Source organism: Strix aluco, chromosome 1 (assembly GCF_031877795.1).
Source record: "Strix aluco isolate bStrAlu1 chromosome 1, bStrAlu1.hap1, whole genome shotgun sequence".
Lineage (NCBI taxonomy): Eukaryota > Metazoa > Chordata > Aves > Strigiformes > Strigidae > Strix > Strix aluco.
Window position 1 is genome coordinate 40,699,231 of NC_133931.1, and position 18,547 is coordinate 40,717,777.

At 48.0% G+C, this 18,547-nt stretch overlaps 1 protein-coding gene across 5 annotated transcripts in view; it reads right to left on the reverse strand.

Moving 5' to 3' along the window:
* Window positions 1–14,206, reverse strand: part of CHD7 (chromodomain helicase DNA binding protein 7) — a 133,430-nt gene extending 119,224 nt beyond the window's left edge. For 4 of the 5 annotated variants that reach the window (XM_074818577.1, XM_074818558.1, XM_074818567.1 and 1 more), the window contains exon 1: window positions 14,083–14,206. The gene's annotated coding sequence lies outside the window, so the exon portion shown is untranslated. Of the gene's footprint in view, window positions 1–12,968; window positions 12,987–14,082 lie in introns of those variants that run through there. The other variant, XM_074818548.1, reaches the window with a different exon arrangement.
* Between the last annotated feature and the right edge of the window lie 4,341 nt (window positions 14,207–18,547).

Here is an 18,547-nt window from a genome sequence, read left to right on the forward strand (position 1 = left end):
CAGCAGTTGTAAGAGATAGTATCAGCTCAAAGGACTGGCCTGAAGCTTTACTACTGTTATAAAAAGGTACTTAAAATAACTACAACATATTTAGGTTAAGCACTTAAAGGAATTACTGGAAGACTGAATTCAATCCTCAGCTCCAATCCTCAAGTCATTGTGCAACATCTTAACAGCTGAAAACAATCCCTCTCTATTACCTATGAAGTGGGCCCATGCCCATCTCCTAAATTAGGGGTACTAACTTTTCCCTCCACAAATACAGAAGACACAGTGATTGCTCTTGTAAGCAATGGAAGAACTCTGCCTCTTTACACCTTCCAGCCTACTCCAGCTTCCTCCAGTACAGGAAAGGTGCTGCTGCCACTCTATGCTGAGCACAGCCCAAGCTTGGAGCCAGCAGCGTGTGCCCTGTGCAGAACAAGCCTTCTGCTAAACCTCTATCAGCCACAAAGCAGCAGAAGCCAATGGTTTATTTCCAAGGACTCTTAACGATCAGTTTTCACAGGTACAATAGAACTCACCAGAACACCCAGATCACACCCAACAAATTACATACCCTTGCTTGGAACCACACAGTTCTTCAAAGAGATTGTTCAGTTGTAGTTTAGTTTAGTCAAGTTAAATACTTGACTTGAGACAGAAGAAAAACCTCACAGAAAACATGAGTCAAAATGGCTAATAACATAGCATAGAGTAGAAAGTATACTATTTAAACTCTTTCTACTCCTAAACCTAAGCTCAACGTATAATAATCACAGACTATTTGGCAGATCTTATTCAGGAAACTGTGTAGGACAAAGGGGAAGCTTACAGTCCCTAAGCTCAATACACAAAATATAACTGTTTAGAATTTACTCCTGAGAAAAATATTTAAAGGAAGAAGACCTAAATTCTGAAAAATACCAGGCTATTCAGACACAGACTCTGAACACTTAAAATGGATTTTTTTCAAGTGCTAAATATCAGACCAACTCCGCTTTTAAGGACAGTATTTATCTACTCCGCGAGAGCAGTAGCAAGGCAAAATTAACACTTGGTAAAGAACCAAGATCATCTGATGAGAACTGCTAGGTAAACAGCAACTATTACAAATCACAATATGGCAAACCTCAAAATACATCATTATGAACCTGGTATACCGGTTTGGAGTAGCACTCAGGTTCCTGGCTTCCGACCATCTGCCTAGGCCACTAGCCTTGAAAAGAAGAAAAACCATCCAAATGCTTGGAGATGCATGGACTAAACAGATATTTTGCCTTCTATCACTTCCAAGCACAACTGAGACAAAGAGCTTCAAATTCACTCACTGGAAATGAATGTAATTCTTATGGTACAGCAGAACTAGGTGCTCAGAACTCCTTCTGACGTTTCAGCTAGCCTTGTGCTATTGCACAGGCCATACATCAGCAACAGACAGCATCAGCAAGTGGGAAAATACCCCCGCTGCTCCTATCCCCCCCAACTCCTGGGCGTTTTTTTAAGCAACAGTTTCTCAGTTCCTCTTAAGCCCTTCCTGTAGCAATGCCCACCACTCCAGACACCTCCAAATTTAATCCACTGGAATAAGCAGCCTTTAAATTAAGGTGTTATAAGGTCATATAGCAAGCAAGATGATCGGATTAAAGAGGAAGTAGACTTAAGTTAATACTGAGTATTTTAAATTCTGCGTTCAAGACAACAGCATGATAGTCTTTCAATTGTAAACCAGTCTTCAAGCAGGACGGCTAAGAACTTTCCTATTGCAAAAAAAAAAGTTTCATTTCTTTTTTGAATCCCAACATGAAATGCAGGACAAAAATCCATCAGATAGACAAGATCTGGTCCCAGAGACAGATGTTTTACAGCTGTGCTCTGGGCTTCCTAAAGCCCATTAGAGCTAGCACATACAACTCCTAATGTAAACAGGCTGCTTTTAGTAACTACAATATTCACTCTGAACACACACAACGCTAGTCAGGGCCACCACTCCTCACAGTTTTCACCAAAAGCAGCTTGCAATATCCTCGGTACCTTGAGACAGAATTATTAAGTTCCCTCTCCTGCACCTCCCGCCATTCCCTGTAGCTCCTGAAAGGAAATTTTTTAGATGTAAAACCTGCAGAGAGGAATCTAGATGGTTCACGACATTGGTGGAGGGGGCGGGTATATCTATAGGAAGTGTTTACCTTCCATTACATACAATTGCCCAAATCTTGAGAAAACCAGGAGGGAAACAATGAGATTCCACCCTTCCACCTGCTAAGAAGCCCGTTTCTGTCACACTGCAGGCAGTTACACAAATAAATTTACAAAACAGCCAGGGCTCTTCAGAAAGCAAGCAGTTTCTCATGCCATGTTCCCACTACGCTGAAAGAGTCACCTCAAGCTGGCAGGTGGCTTGAGCAGGAGTTACAGCCAGAATCCTGATTTTTTTGTAAGGTGTTCATTCCTCCGCTGGGCTACACAGTGTAAACTGCTCATTTCTCTCTCTGGAGAACAGCAACAGTATAGTATTACCGGGGTAACTAAGCAGCACGTTATTTTACTTGCAATGTAATTTTTTCACCAATTTTAAACAAATAAGAGCGCGTCCATTTTGCTATGAGAAAGCTTTAGACTATGATCGGAAGTTAACAGTCTTAGGTATCTACTACGACCAAGAGCTCACACCATCTCAAACTAACAGGAATTATGTAGATACTTGGGATGAAACTCTGGACAACTGAATCCACTGGATTAAACACTGATTTAGTAAAATTTGTGACATATAAATTGACTCAGAAGGTTGATGAACCTAACGGAGAACTTCAAGCTTGCCAAAAAAAGAATCACACACCACACCCTCCCTGAGCAATGTTACTTTCTTGTGAATAAATTGTTTTAACAATTAAATACTTCACATTTGAAATATCAGACAAGCCATTTATACATTAGTAAATCTTTAAGGCTTTTATTCTCCTATCTCAAGCGGAAAACTGATTTCTGGGCATTGGATTATTAATTCTAACAAACTGTTTAGAGCATGCAATCCATACCATCATTGGAATAAACAAATTTTAATATCAGTTTGAACTCAGGCCAGCACATTTTTCTTTTGGTGTCCTTTGCTTCACAGATGATTACTCTATTTCTGTTTCTCCCATGAAGGTTCCCAGGCAACTGAGCCAATCCACTTGCTCACTGCCACCAAAATGAAAAGATGAAAAGGGCTTGCTGCTCTCCAAGCCACCGGCCCCCCTTGTCCTTAGTACCAGCTCTGGTGTTCATCAGATCCTTTTATGAGCCAGTTTGATTCATTACAACAGCAAAATGCTCTCCATTTTACCGAGTTATTTTTCTGCCATTTTAGTGAACTAAAGTGGTTCACAGAAGGACCTGACAAGCACTGCTGCTATAACAAAGTAGCAGAGCCATGCGGTTGGGAGGAAGGGTGCAGGGGGACAAAGGCAGGGAGGAAACTTCTCCTTTCAGAACAATGTCCGGTTGAATTAGCTCACTGCGTTTCTCAAACCATACCCTGACTTATAAACGATTAGATGGACCACAAGACAACATTCAATAGCTTTCAGCTATCTTCGGAGCTACAAAAAATTTACTGTACAAAAAATATAGTAATATGTATTCTTATACAGATTTAAGTATAATACTCCCCTAAGGGGAAAAAAAAGTTCTTACAAAGATAATAGCAAGATAAGAATAACTCAATTAGAAGAGGAAGGTAAAGAAAGCTTGGCAGATTTCATTCCAGCTTTTCTTTTTAAAAGAAAAAAAAAGCCCTAGGAAATTGACCACCAATCTCAGTAAGCATTATGATGGAGAAAAGCTACAAGTATTTCCGAGAAGGAAAAAACAGCAAGAACTTTGCCTTCTCTCCTGAAGTTGTCACCAGTATCCAAGTAAACCTATTAACGGAAGGCTGACGTGCCTAAGAGAAAGAATCTGGAGAGAGGCAGTCGAACCAATGCATTGCAAGGTGCTGTACCACAGGCAAGTGACAATGTGCTCTAATAGATGTCCAGTCCCCCTGTTTTCTGCCCAGTGATTTCCCTCCATGGATCAATCTGCCTCGTTCTGTGATGGACTGCCTACTGTGGATGTGCCATTTCACTTGAGAAGCAAGAAGTGAACATGTATCAAATATATCACTCCCACAGCCAAATTGAATCGATGACAGCAGCAAACGGGACAGCTCAGCTGCTGGAGTCCTTATCTTGCTATTCAAAGTGCCTGGAGGCACCTCAAAACAGAAACAACTAATTTCAGTAAGCACTGAAGAGAAAGAGCACCCTGCCCCAAAACACCACCATCATTACACCTTATCAAATTAGACAAGGGTTTCTCAGCCTTCCTGACTCTACCAGCTGCCCACCAAAAATCTTAATGTTGGGCAGCCACAGAACACACCACAAATCCCTGAGTGCCATAGCGACAGAGCCACAAAGGAAGACAGCAGCAGATCCTAGAAGCCCCACCGGGGGTTAAGATTGGGCATGCAGCCTGCATCCCAGCTGGCTCTGTAATATCCGCCTCCAAGAGCCCCTACTAGTCCAGTTCCTCCCACAGCAAAAATTCACATTGCCCAACCATCCCCATACTGCACAGTCCAGTTGTGCCACCAGTCATGCGACAATCTCAGCAGGGGAATCAATCGCACATGAACTGCTGACAAGCCAAAGGCTGACCATCCTTCATTGAGAGAGGCAGGCAGAAAGACAGGCGTTCTGGTCTCCCTTCTTTTGGGGGAGAGGGCAGGGAAAGGGGACTGGTGGTGGAAGGAGAGAAATATATCAAGGAGATTCACCTTCTAAATAACTGTGTTAGGGAAATTTCTTATGAGAAGAGCAATGGAAGCAATTCCTCTCCTCTGCCATCTCTTCTGTAGCCAAGGTTTTGGTTTTTTAACACCCCAAAATTAAGGAATCGTTGGTTTGGGCTGGGGGGAGCAGGGGTGTGAGTCGTTAGCTTATTTCCTTGAGAACCAGCCATGCAAGGACTGAGTCACCTTAACCATAGCTTTTCTCTAAATCTAACCATGGTAAGTGAAAAGCCACACAAAAACACCTCCCCTTTTTTTTTTTTTTTTTTTTTCAGTGCAACATCTAACACGCTTGACTTCTAAGACTACCTACTACAACAATTATCAGACCCAAGTTGGAAAGCATGTTTCTGTTCCAGTGCTGCCTTTAACAAGCTGATTCTTCCAACAGTCATGCCATTTCTACGAAACCAACCCCTTCCCTCTGCATGGCTGCCACAAAGTTCAAAACAGGTTTAAAATACAAAAGTACGTTCGCTAAGACTCACTTCTATGAGAAAAGGTGGCATGGGTGAGGATTGCTGCAGAACTATAGTAAAGGAGAAATGCAGGTGGAACTGATGTAATTTTTTCAATAACCTCTGTTAAGGTTACAATAGAATTAAAGAGGCACATAACTGCCTTCACTTCTGTAGCAAAAAGAAACCGAAATGACAATGTACCTTTGCAGAGATCAAGAGAAAGCGGGGGGGGGGGGGGGGGGGAAGTGAAGCTGAAGCCTGCTTATTCACTTCCCCACCAATGAAAGAACAACGATTAAGCTAAGGATGACCAAGGCTGTACCCCATTCACAGAGCCAAGTGAATGCAAAGCACAGCAGACACCTCCTAACGGTACTGATAAATAAACTGAATTACTTAGTAGGTCTCTCCCAGACTCACCTCCTGAGGCAGTCCAGAAACCCCTATTTAACTCACTTTCTGAATGATTCCTTCCTAAATCAAGAGAGATATTAAATTGCTCACTATAAACTCTCAGTTTAATTCTTCACGGTTAAAACAACTTGAGGCAAGAATTATACTCTTAGCAAGACTCCCCTCATCAGAGTTTAAAGGAATCTCTCAACTCACGTAAGCAATGGCTACAATGACACAGGGCCTTCGTTTAAGTCATCCTGACATGACCACACCACCCTATGAAGTCTTCAAGATCCTCCCAGGATCTAGCAACATAGTCCAAGTACCTCTCAAACCAAGAACCAGAGATGATGACCTGCCTGCTTTTTTGCCTTGCAATAAGCCACCAAATCCAACAAGCAGCCACTCCAGTCCAACAGCAGCACAAACCTGAGCACATTCTCACAAAGTCACAGGACTTGCCCAGATACATGCCAGACAGTTGAGAGGAAAAAAAAAAAAAAAAAAAATCATATTTTTAGATCTTATTTCAAGCTAATAACCTCCGCTACAGTTGTTTAGGTATTTCTGATCCCACATGAACAAACAGTGCATATTCAAATATAGAACGAAGAGCAGCAAGTTACCCCAGATGCCAGATTTCTGGACTTCAGATATGCTCTCCTACCCAGGAATAGGTAAGATTTTGGAAACATTTGTTATACCCTAAACGACTAATTAAGATGCATCCTTGAAATTTACCAGTCTCTCACCTACATACAATTTTACTTCAGCCCTATCAGAGTGATTTTTGAACATCTGTTAGCCTCATCATTACCTTCCTGTTTTTAATGCTCGATAGAAGGAGGATTAAAGAAAAAGTCAGTTGTATCTCCTTTCCAGCGGTCTTAATTTCAACTCAGAGAAATACTAAACTGCTATTCTCTACAGTCCAGACCGACGTGCACTTTCCTGTAGGATGTTTTACCAAGTAACATTTCAGCTCTGGATTTCAATCTCAATAGCTACACCTATGAATCCTCTCTGAAGCAAGGAGTGTTATAAGTTACTGTCAACTCAGACTTCCCACTTACTAGCTCACCCAAGTTGTTAATAACAAAGACTTTAACTGAATTTTTCCATTTCTCTCTCATAAGAGTTCGTTTCACATTTCCCCTGGAACAGCACTACCCCAATGCTTTCTATGACCAAGACTTTTTCTGCTCGTTTTGTCCTATCTCTGATCTCTAAGCTTCCAGAATTCCAGCTTTCAGTTCAGTTTTAGTTAGTTTTCCCCTGAATTCTCTTTCAAAGAACGACCCGTATTCCCTTGCACCTAAAGACTACCCATTTAACAAATCCTGTTTACCCTGTGAATAAATCCACAGGCTTCCTATTTTAAGGTCCAGGACAAAAGTGCCTTTATTAAAGTCTTCCTTGGACTTGCTCCAGGTTCTGATCTGCTTTACCGCTGGTCACATAGTTAATGGTCTTCAAATCTTCCCTACTCCTTTCAAAAACGTCAAAATCCCCCACAGGAGCTCCTCCTCACACCCCAAATTTCTCTGTTTGGCAAGGGATATCCCACAACAGCTATCCCCGTTTCACACGAAGCATGATGGGACTAGACTCTCCCCACTCACAACTTCCCCGTGCACAGAGCAAGAGAAACTACTACAGCTGTATTTCTTAACTACTAAATGAAAGGGGAATGTCATTTTCATGAAAACAAAACTTGAAATGACAAGAGGCCTTTCCTGTTCAAAGGGTCCCGAAGAACCTTTGGAAAGCTGCCAGCAGGTTGCAGCACCCAAGCAGCCCCCTGCTCTGGCTCTCCGCTGCCAACCGCCCCCTTGCCAGGCAGCACCCAGGGTCTAACGTGAGACTTCATCAGGCTTTGGTGCAGCCAGCCAGCTCTTCCCACACCAACAAAGGCATCCTCCACGCTTTGGGTAGAAAGCGGTATTACTAAGAGCTGAAATGCATGTTTATTTCGCAACATATCCTAATTATCTAAGGCTGGCAAGAAAACGCAACTCCGCTAAGCAAACACAGAGCCATATAAATTGGAAAGAAGATTAAAAGCCCAATAGGAAAGGCACAATCTGAAGAGGAAGAAAAATCCATGGGAAAGCTGGGGCAGGGGGCGGGGAGGGGGCAGGAAAAAGAAACAGAAAGAAAGAAAGAAAGAAAGAAAGGGTTTAGATTTCAGAACAGGACTGGTTTTGCTGCATAAAAGGAATGATATTTTGTACATCTTATGTACACCTCCATAAAATGCTTTAAGAAGTGACGCTTATGACACATAGAAATCAAAATAAACTGTGGGTAGGCCAATTTCTTTCAAAAAAATCACTATGAAGAAATATTAAAGCCAGCTACCTGTTGAAGTTCTCGCAGTAAACAGAAAGCTCAACTGAACGGCTTAAAAAGCATCTCAAGGACATTAAAATTAAAGCACTTCCAAAACTATCCAGCAGTGGATTCTCCACACGCCAGCTACTCCCAGGCAGGTAAGTTGCTGCACTGCTTGCTATGATCACCAGTCCATATTTAAATGAAGCCTGAACAGAATAACCTCTAGGATCAGGACCGTATATGTGAAATTTAATTTTCCTCTCAGAACCATTAGGAAGAAGGCAGACATTTTGGCTGCAATGACTTTTTCCAGACAATTGATTCCCCAAGTTATTTATTCCCCACCATTCCCCTCAAGGCCCTCTCGTCACAGCAATTGTCTATGTCAGAGGAAGGTTGGACACAGCTCCCATGAAAGCCAAGCAAAACCACACCCAAAATAGCTATATAGGTCACTACAAAGCAAAGTGAGCCCTACATCACGCCAGCGAGGACTTCTGGTCAGTTCCTATATGCCAATAAGCTTTCAAAGTCACACGTTACAATACAGTAGTAGCTTATTTGATAATTAGCACTCTTTTAACTGAATTTCAACTTTTAAATGAAAATGCTTCAATTAAGTAGTGTCTTTCTTTTTTCTAAAGAACGCATTTAGCGTCACAGCAGCAAAATAATCAGGATGTTTAGAAACGGCTACTGAGCAGCATTGATGAAACAAGAGAACCCAACAGCACGAAGATCCTTGGTTTTGACTTGGCTTCTTCTAGGTGCATGTTTACATCTTTGAAAAGTCACAATGTTGGAAGCTAAGAGCTAATCAGCTTTTGTATACTTAAGAATATCCGTAAGAGCTTTGTTGTCATATTCAGGCGCTTGGAATGTGTCCTTTAGGTCACAGCCTCCTTTTTGTTTTATCATGCCTTCCAACCTCATTTTCCAAGGAAGAATTTTAGTGTGTAACTACGATGTGGTATTTCCATGACCGCTGATCTCGGGTAAGATACGAACCACTAAAAGTTACAGTTAGGTTCTGCAGGCGGAAAGAAATCAAGAGGAAAACTCTTCCATCGGGTTTCAGTATCTTGTCAGAATCCTAATAAAAACATGAGATGTTTCTGCATATTGCACCTCACTCCTTTCTCTGAAAGAGTTCTAAAAATAAATTATACTTGGAGCTTCCCTTTGCCGTTTTATCACTGCCAAAATATAGACAATATTTGCAACTTTCTTCCATTAATATCTTGTGGTTCACATTTGTGCAAACAAGCTACTCACAGAAATACAAATGATGAGAAACGATGACGTTAATGTCTGTCTTAATGATGAAGCTAAATAGATGCAGTAAATTAATACAGTAACTTCTCTGTTGGGAAAGTGAAATCTAAAGCCTCACCTACACACAAAAGACTCATTTGTAAAAAAGACAGTTTAATTATTTACTAAAATTTGCAGTTTTCTCATGTATACAGGGAACATAAAAAGTATCACCCGTGTTACTTACGGACATCAGTTAACCAGCTCATAAATCCAAGCAGTTAGTGACCTGTTCATAGCAGACAAATACAAAAGGGTTTGGAAGTCAGGATTTAAAGGAACCAGGGGAAGGAGGGTGTTCAGACACACACCACTTGTCACACAGTTGCCCGTATCCTTGCTAGCCACACAGATTTATTTGAACAGCGCTAGATTCACAAGAGCAAATACCCACCAGCAGATTCTAAAATCTTTCCCTCTGAAAATTAATGTAAAAATTAGATGAACGGGAAATAAGGGATAGAGTTAAGGCACAGGATTCAAGGCAACGCACATGTTTATTTCCATCCTTTCTTTCTGGTTACTTTTTTCCTCCTCCTCCCACCTTAACAACCCTTACGTATCACACCCTATGCTAAAAACAAAACAAAAAAACAAACCGCCAGCTGCTATCGGGTGCCATGGATATGGCAAACCACAGAGTCTCACTGCGAGATTTCAGCAGCTCTTTGAAAACCTGCAAAGTTCCTATTACTCAGGCCTTCCACACCTTTACAGAAAACTCACGTCTGGGTTGGTTTTGTTAGTTTTAAAGCAGTGTTGTATCCTGACACTGCAGATTCTCCTCCAGCGAAGGGCCTAGGCCACCGTCCTGCGCACAGCCAGGGCAGGATGGGCCCACCGACACTGAGAAGCCACCCACATCAAGCCCGCACCGAGCAGCTCATCACCTTCTTCAGTACACTTTTTTTCAGCTTCACCACCAGCTTGTTTTGCCTTTACTCGCAAATAACCCATTTTACATCTTATAAAGTCCTAATATTATTTGAGCGTTAATGGGAAATACCGTGGACGTTCATCAAAAGCTTTTCAGTGCGAAACAGCAAATAACTCACGTGAAAAAAAGAGCTACACTCTGGTTAACTGATCCCTCTACGTGGATGGGAAGTCTTTACAGGGCTGCTTTGACCTAACTCTTCAGGTTTCCACATTAACCAAATTCAAAAGAAAATGGTTACAATTCAAACCTCCCACCACTGTACAGAGTTTTGATTGCAACAGAGTGTATTCTGCTATACCTCATTTTGACCGGTATTTTTACACCACTATGTCCTTCGAAATTGCTATTTTCCTAAAAGGACTGCGTGATTTTTACCTATGATCAAAACTTTCCTTAATTATTGTAGAGGCAACAAAATCGTTTTGGGTTTCAAATCTGAGCAAGTCTTTTTCCACTGTTTAAATAACCTAACTGGGATTTACAAGTAATAACAGAAATATCATTACATTGTTAAATATTTAGTAAGATATTTGGTCAAATACGATTATCCAATTAGTATCAGTGAATCACTAATTCAGTTAAAACTTGCAATCACAAGCATTTAACACTCTTCTAAGAGCCTGTTCTACAGCTTTCATAATGACCTTTATATATTTCTTATTTAAAAAAAAAAAGCTCGAAAGAGACTGGAAATAAGCAGTTTAGGTTAACAGAAATGCAGGACAGGGGATGTGTGAATCTGTGGCACTCTCCAGTGCTATAGTAGGGGAAATTCTGTTTTGTAGAACTGTTTCAAACTTCAAATGATGTCTCACACAAAAAAATAATTACTTTTTCCAAACAGTTGTGGTTTTATCCTAGAGGAAAATAGCACACTATCAAAAGGATCTCTGTGAAACCCTGAGCACATTTACACCACCAAACAAGAACAAACAAGCAACACTCCTGCTTCTAGTAGCTGGAGATCGGAAAATGTACAGAATGTAATTGTTCTAATCACCTGTTACAAACCTCAGAAACAAACGGTTAATTTTCCCCCAGACTGCATCTTATTTTAAAAGGCATCACTAGAGTATTTCCTCTGCTGTTATAAAGACAGACCTCTCAGAAGAAGCCCTCTCTAACTATCTCCTCACCGTTAAGTTTGTCAGCAACCCTGCCGTCTAGAACGTGTTTTATGCAGAGCAACGTGATTTTTTTTTCTTTTTTTTTTTTAAATGGAAAAAAAAAGTGTTGGAAACTTTCAGGATAGAAACTAGAGAGCTTCGAAGTTCCTCTCTTAGCAGCGCCTAGCAATGAAAAGGAGAGAGTTCTGCAAACGTGCCCCAAGCATCCAGCTACATTTAGCTTTCAGCCTTTTTATTATCATTGTCAATGAATGGGCCCCAGTCAAATTAAAGCTGCCATTTTAGGTTAAAGACTGGAGAGCCTCTGTTGTGCAACAGCGAGACAAAAACACTCCAAGCGACAGATGCAGCACTCTCATTGGAAAACGATGGATTTCAACTTTTATAAAAAAAAAAATTACCGATCATGCTTTTTAATATGAATTATATATTGATACTCACACATTACCGCAAACTAACGGGATTTATAATTGGGATAAATCAGCTACCCATGCTGCTAAGGTCATAGTCATTAAGATTTTTTTGCCGTCGTTAGAATGGATGATCTGTGAGAAAATGAACAGAAACATTTTTTGTTCAACTTGCTTGTCTGTATCTCCGCTAGTCCCACATACCACGAGAAAAGAAAAAGAAAGAAAGAAAGAAAGAAAGAAAGAAAGAAAAAAAAAAAAAAAGAGGCAAACACATTCTCCCGAAAGCCATCTTCTAGGATAAACACAGCTCGCAATCTGCTTTGATGAAAGTAAAATCGAGACGCACATCGACACAGAAACAAACTTATCGCATCGAGGTTATTCTGATATTCCCCGAGCCAAAAATCCACGAAAAACCAAGTGGCTGGGGGGTGGGCGGGAGGGGAGGGGTGGAGGGGGGGGGGAGAAAAACAAAGCTGCTGGCAAATGAAAAAAAAAAAAAAAAAATCGCCCTTTTCCGTAGTTGGAAGGCACGCTCAGTCCCTTCCCAAACGAAAACAAAGGCAGAAAGTGGGTAAGTGCGGGAGAGTTGCGCGGCGCGCCGAGCGGCCCCGGCAGTGGGAAGGGAACTCCCGGGCACCGCGACTTTCCTTTTGTCCATTGTCTGTTTAAAAAACAACTACTTTAAACCCGGGCGTGAGCGGGGTGCAGGAGCGAGCCGAGGAGACCGGCTCCATTTCCAGCCCCTGCCCCGCAGCCACCCCCTTCCCAGGGCGCCCTGACCGCCCCCCCGCGCCCCCCCCCGACACCCACCCGCGGAGGCCGGTCCGGCGGCGTGGGGCCCGCCCGCAGGGGCTCCCCCGGCGTGGGAGCGCGTCCCCTGATGTAACGCTACCGGGATAAATGAAGGCAGCGTAATGATGGCTGCTCATTGCCTGCAGCGCCTTCTCCCTGAGACTCACTAACAACCCTGCCCCCCTCCCCCCGCCACCGCACACACACACACACACACGCACACACACACGCGCTGCCCGCTCCCCGCACGCAGCGCCGGCCCCGCTCCGCTCCCCCCCCCCACCTTCCCCGCTCCGCGGAGCCACGGCAGCCCCCCCCCCCCCCTCCCCTCCCCACCCCCCTCCCCAGCCCTGACCGCTTGGCCTCAAACCACCTTTTTCCGCTCACCCTCAAAATGGCCCGGAACGGGGCGGGGGGGTGCGGGGTGGGGGGGGAGCGCCCCGGCCCCGACCCCATGTGCGCGGCGGCGGCGCCGCCCGCCCGCCCGCCCCGGCGGAGCGAGGTGCCCGGCAGGGTGAAGCCCCTATTATGCGGCGTCCGCCGGCACCGCTCCGGCTGCCTTAGGGAGCGTCCTCCCTTCCCGGCCCCCCCTTCCTTCCTCCCCCTCTCCTCTTTCTTCTCCGGCCGCCGGAGAGCGCCGGCCGCCCCCTGCCCCCCCCTCCCGCCGCCGCCGGGGCAGGACGATCCCCCCGCCGCGCGCACCGGCGGCCGCAGCGGCACCTCGTGCTCCCGCCTCCCTCCTCCTCCTCCTCCTCCTCCTCCTCCCTCCCCGCCCGCCTTCCTGCCGCCCGCCGCCACCCACCGCCCGGCCTCCGCTGGGGGTGCCCCCGCTGCGGCCCGGCCCCGGCCCCGCCGACCCATGTGCCGGCGGGGAGCGCGGCGGCGGCGGCGGGTGGGGCGGTGCCGGGCCGGGCCGGGCCGGGCCGTGCGCGGCGGGGAAGCGCCCTCACTTTGTTAGCGCTTGTTGTGCCGCCGCGGCCGCCGGGAGCCGTCAGCGTGGTCAGCGGGGGAAGCGCTCCCGCGGCCATCCCGGCCGGCGCTGGGCCCCGCCGCCCCCGCCCGCCGCCGCCGCGCAGTTTCGCTCAACTTTTCCCGGATTTTTAGTCACCCTCCAAACTTGCGGAGAGGCGCGGGGGGGGGCGGGGAGGGGAAGAAGGGAAGGGGAAGGGGCGCCGCCGCTCCGGCTCCCCGGTGCCCTCCCCTCCCCCGAGGCGAGGCAGGCGGCCGGCCGGCCGCAGCACAACAAAAAGCCATTTACACCCGGGGAAGTGCCCCGCTGAGACACCCCACCCCCCCCGCCCCGCCTCGCCCAGAGCCGCGGCGGGGCGCAGCATCCCCCCCCCCTGCCCCCCGCCCCCCCCCCCCGGGCCGCCGCCGGCAGCGAGCAGCTCCGCGCCGCTCCGCTCCGCCGGGGCCGGAGACCTGCCGCGGGTCGCCGGCTCCATGGCCCTCGCCCCTCACCGCCCGCCCTCCGCGCCCAGCGAGGTGCGGGGTCACTCACCGGGCCGGTGCGTGGCCGTCGGGGGCCGTCGGGGACCGGTGTCCCCCGCTCGCTCCCTCGCTGCCCTCCGCCGAGGGGCCGGGGAGGAGGAGGGGACACGCTCCGGAGTTGGTGCCGCTGGCCGGGGGGGGGGGGGGGGGGGGGGGGGGCGAGGCGGGGTGCGGGTCTCGCACACACACGCACACACACACACGCACGCACGGAGTTGCTCGCTCGCACCGGGGCTGGGCTAAGAGGGGAGGAGGGGGATCCCTGACCGGGGCGGGCGGGCGAAGAAGGGGTGGAAGGGAGGGGAGGGAGAAGGAAGGGTCAGCGCGGGTCTCGGGTAGTTTCGGGGTCTTCGCCGGGTCCCGGCTCCGCTTCGCTCCTTTGTGTAATTTCACTCGATTCAAGTTTAATCCGATAGTTCCCGAGCAAGCGAGCGAGCGCGCCCGCCGGAGCCGAGCCGAGCGCGACACCAGCCAGGCGGCTGCCGCGGCTGCCGCCCCCTGCGCCCGCCCGCCCCCGCCTCCCCCCTCCCTCCGCCGCCACAAGGCGCGCCCCCGACACCGCCCCCTCCCCGGGGGCGAGCGCCGCCGCGCGCCCCGCCCCCCCGCGACGTCACCGCCCCGCCCGGTATAATTTATGCAACGAGGAGCGAGGGGGAGAGGGGAAAAAAAAAAAAGGGGGGGGAAGATTAAAAAAAAAAAAAAAAAAAGACACACGCACCCCCCCACACACAGCACCGGGCGGGGGTCACTGACCTCCCCGCCGCCCGCCCCGCCGGGGCTCCTGCCGCCGCCGGGCGAGGAGGCGCTGCCGCGGGGCGGGGGACGAGACACGGGGCACGGCGGGGCACGGCGGCTTCCGTGCGCTCCCCCGCCGCTCCGCCCCGTCTGCCGGTGACCGGGCCCGGGGGGAGGTGGGGGGGCAGCCCCGCACCGCGGGGTCAGCGCCCGGCCCGGCCCAGACCGGCCCGGGAAACTCCCGGTGAAGCCCGGCGGGGGTGTGTGGGGGGGTGTCACTGTGTCACTGCCGCGCTTCGAACTTCCCAAACGAGGCGGCGAAGTGAAACCGAGAGGCGCACCGGGAGGCTGCCCGGCCCCCCGCGGCCTGCCCTGGCCCCGGCCCGGCCCTGCCCGGGCAGCGGCCGCCGCGCCCCCGCCCGCCGCTCTCCTGCCGGCCGCCGGGGCGAGGCGGGGCGGGCGGGGCAGGATCGCCCGAGTCCGCGGTTTCGGGTGGACTTTGTCCCGAGCGGGTCGAGTTTTCAAAGAGAAGCGGCCATTAAGCGCTGCCCGCCCGCGCCAGCGCCCCCGTCCCGCCGGGGCCGGGGCCGGGGCCGGGGCCGGGGCCGGGGCCGGGGCCGGGGCCGAGGCCGAGCCCTGCTGCTGTCGTGTTTTTAAGCCATACATTCAACGTCGTGAGACAAACCGAAACGAACTCGTTCCGTAAGTAAATTGGACAAATCCCACCCAAAAGTGATTACCAGTAGTAGCACGCTTAACGGTCTTCCCTGCATCACTCGGGAAACTAAATAAGCGTCTTAAAAGTATAAAGAGATTAAAATGTAAACCCAGTGTAAAGATACTCGGCATTACAGGAATTTTCAGCGAGTCATTTGACAAGACAATTTTCCACCATCGTCGTTTGTAGCAGGTCGGAGAAGGAAAAACAAAGTCATGTGCTGCTGAGTAGTGCCGCCCCCCCCCCCCCCCGCTCCTTTCTGGGGGGCTCTTTGCCGGACCCACACTCATACCTCCTCTGTGGGAGAGAAGGCGTCTTCACGGGATCTCGCACAGCTTTTCCTCTCTGCTCTCTTCTCACGCAGTAGGTAAGCCAGGCACAGACAAGGTGGATGTCAAAAGCTCCTCTCGCTTCTTGGGCCGTTGGCTCTGTCGATCCAGGCGTCAGCGTCGGTGCTGCGGCTGAGAGGGCCGCTACAGCCACGGGAATCTTTCAGGCTTCTCCGGAGGAAGTCTGAAACTCTTCCGCATGGTGTTGTTCACGTCTGGCCTACTCAATCTCTCTTGGGTTTAGGGGGAAAGCACCTTTTTGGGAGAAGGGACAGCCTGTGGCTGGAGAGGTGTCACCACCTCCCGTGGAGCCGGGCCCGCGCAGTCACAGGGAGAGGGGCCAACAGCCGGGGCGGTGACGCTGTCCCATGCTTTCAACTGAAAAACGTGTTGAAAACCTGATAGCACGTGACAGTGTGGTAGAATACGTCCCCTGTTCTTCACTGTGGTCTTCCATAAAGTTAAAAATAGCAAGTGGAAATAGTATTTAAAGAAAACCTTTGAAGCAGCACATGCCCTGAGTATACCTTCACCAAATTTGCTCGGTTTACGATGGTTCTATTTTTAATGTGCATTTCTCTACTTTGTGAAAAAGAAAAAAAACCCAAACCCTACACAGAGGTATCCTCCCAAGTTACTGTAATCAGTTTCAGTTTTCTCTTGCAGTATGTTGACAGACCAGAAAGTAAACAGCCTCCAAACACTTAACCCACAAGTCTGTTTTTCTGCATGTATCATTTAACTGCGCCCCTAATCTGGAAGCCAAGGACCCTGGCATAGCGTAAACCCGCCTGGAACTCCCCTTGCTTTCAAAGATTTAAGTTCTCCAAGATTTAGGGGCAAGAGAAACTCATTCTGAGACCAACTGCCAGCAGCCTCACTGCTCCCTCTAGAACTTGTTTCAGTTTCTTGTTGAGCAGAAATCAGATTGCAAAGCTTCCGAGCATGAAAAGTGTTTAAAGAATATCATGGTGACAGGGTAAGACAATCAAAGAAATGCAGCATTTCTTTAAAAAGGTATTTTAGCATGGCACCAGCAACGAGGGGTAGGTACTTAGGTAAATGTTTGTTCCAAGGTAAAAGAAAACGCCCCAGCCTCTTGCTGAAGGCACAGAACCAGCTCCTCGGGTCCCATAAATCATCCTCAGGCCGCAGCCTATGAAATCAGCTGGCTTACCACTTGGGTAATAAAAATGTGGAGAGAGTCTCCCAACGTTTGCCAACATTAGAAGAAACAGAATCCTCAAACGGCACTTTCACAGAACAGGGAGAATTACAGCTGCTCTCCAACTCCTCAGCAGCAAAAGAAAATGGAGAGTAAGGGGAAGTGCCACAGGCGTTTCACCACCCCAAGGTGGGACGTGGTCCAGGTGTGGCACACATTCGCTCACATGGATACTCGACGGCAGTACCAGACAGGTCTGAAATACATCATTGCATAGCTGCTACGGAGGAAGCGGTTTTGAAACCTTAACTTGTGCTTCAGCCAGTCCCCAAAGAGAAAGTCATAACTCCCCAAGTTATCAACAAGCACTTTGCAGCTCTGTAGGAGAGTGAGGAAACAGCAACATGGCAGTCTTCATGATTAACCTTATTGGTAACACCTTATTAAAATATCCAAGAGATGACAGGGATGAAAATTCTCTCGTAGCCACCCAACCCTTTGTATGCTGTTGGGACGAAGTAATCCATCTGATGTAGGCAGCCATTTGGCTCGCAGATTAGAAAGAATTTGCATTAATGGCTGAGAATTTCAACAGCAGTTGCAGAGCAAGAGTATGTGCACCAACAAAACCCCAATGAATTGCTACACTTTACCTAACTAGGTAAACTTTCAAGGTGGGGATAGTTTGGACAAAGCTGAGCAAGTCACTCTGTATGACAGGCATAATTATGCAGAGATAAGTTAATGTACTCCGTAAGAAGTACGGCACAGAGATTACCAAGCGGCATTTACATCTGTTTTAAAACATCGGTATTACGAAATGCAAATGATTTAGTATCACATGAAAATACAAACGAAGGCTATTTATTCAGTAGACTTTGAAGAACCAGCATCTGTTTTAACAGGCAGGTATGGTGAAATGCAATCTTAAGGTCTAGACGTTCTCACTTCTGAAGGTGGCCGATGACACCTCACGACGCCGAGTCCCCACACAAGCCGTGCACAGGTGGGCCTTCGGGCCACAAGGCCCCAGCAGTCCGTGCCTCATTTCTGGTAACTCAGTCCACGTGTTTGGCTTGTTTGAGAACTGCTAATGCTGCGGGCTCTGCATGGAGAGCTCAGAGCAACCCACCCTGCTTGAGAAAAGCTGCTTTCTCACCTGCTCAGCACTGTGATGGTCCAAACCATGCATCGGTTCCAACAGAAAGTACCCGTGCTTGTGCCATGCCTCCAGCTGGCTTCTGCCAAAAGGCTTTTTTGTTTTGATGAAGGAACTTGCAGCTCCCAAGGAAATTCTGTACAGATGTACCCAAACCTCAACAACTTCTCATCTTGCAGCCTTTCTTTTACTTCTGTTTGTGCAAGGAGAGATGTGAAACTGGATCAGGAGCCCAAGCATGTGCTTGGAGTAGCTGCCCTCCAAGTACTCCAGGCTTGGTATTCGAGATGCCATTTCGCAGCCTCAGACAAGTAGCAGCATCACGTTTTGTCCCATGATTGGTGGGAAGCGGCTCCAAAATCGCACAAC